Source organism: Penaeus monodon, chromosome 30 (genome assembly GCF_015228065.2).
Source record: "Penaeus monodon isolate SGIC_2016 chromosome 30, NSTDA_Pmon_1, whole genome shotgun sequence".
Lineage (NCBI taxonomy): Eukaryota > Metazoa > Arthropoda > Malacostraca > Decapoda > Penaeidae > Penaeus > Penaeus monodon.
In genome coordinates this window covers 16,389,926-16,390,934 of record NC_051415.1, presented here as the reverse complement: position 1 = coordinate 16,390,934, position 1,009 = coordinate 16,389,926, and positions in this window count along the sequence as shown.

Genomic DNA, 1,009 nt, shown 5'->3' with positions numbered 1-1,009 from the left:
CTTTCTGACGATCACCAAACAAAATAACAGACAAAAGCATGCACGCGTGATTGGGCTGTTTCTGACTCATATATATTTGTTTGCACGGAAAATCCACGGAAAGTTTTACAAGACTTGATACACACAGAAAGTAAATAATATCGAAATATAAGTTTATTTATTATCTGAATTACTTTTCTAACAAAAGTTATTTAATTATTACCTAGTTAAGTTAGGATTTCACTCTTTCTTTCACCAATACGTTGAAATTTTACTCGGTTATTCTGTAGAAAACTTTATACAAAACATGATCCTTCTGTCAGTTGAATATTGCTATGCATACTAATAAATCTAGCAAAGTAAATTGCAATATTTCATTCAAATTTGTAGCTAACTAGTACATAAAAGTCCCAAAGAGGCCTCGGTGCATTTGCAAAGACCTAATAGATAATAATACTAGGTTTAGAGCTTTCCTTTTGATGGCAGCAATTTCACTTCACAATTTTTTTTTTCTCTGTCGAGTGACAAAATGCAATGGCCTGTAATTTCACATTTTATTGTGAAATTATATATACACAGTTGCCGTGGCTAAATTGCTTCGCACTCTAGCAATGACCAACAAACCATATGAAATCTGTATTTCGCAAGTCTTATTCATTTAACCTCCATTGTACACCTTCTTTTAATAGGCTCTTTACCTCCATAATCTTCCTTATATTATCCTTTCTTGGTCTTCCTTGTCTTCCCACCACCATACTCATTACCCTTTTACCGATATAGATTTCGTCTCTTCGCAACACATGTCTATACCTTTGCAACCTTCTTTCCCTGTAGCTTCTCCGAAATCTCCGTCACTTTTTTTGTTCCTCTAATCGTTTCATTCCTGATCTTATCCATTTATATTCTGTCTTGATTCTATTTATCTTAAAACCTCTTTCTTCTTGGGCACTTCTCCATCTTAATAACTTCAACTCCAGCTCTTCTTTTGTCTTTTATGCTAGCACAATATCATCCCCAAACATAGACCACG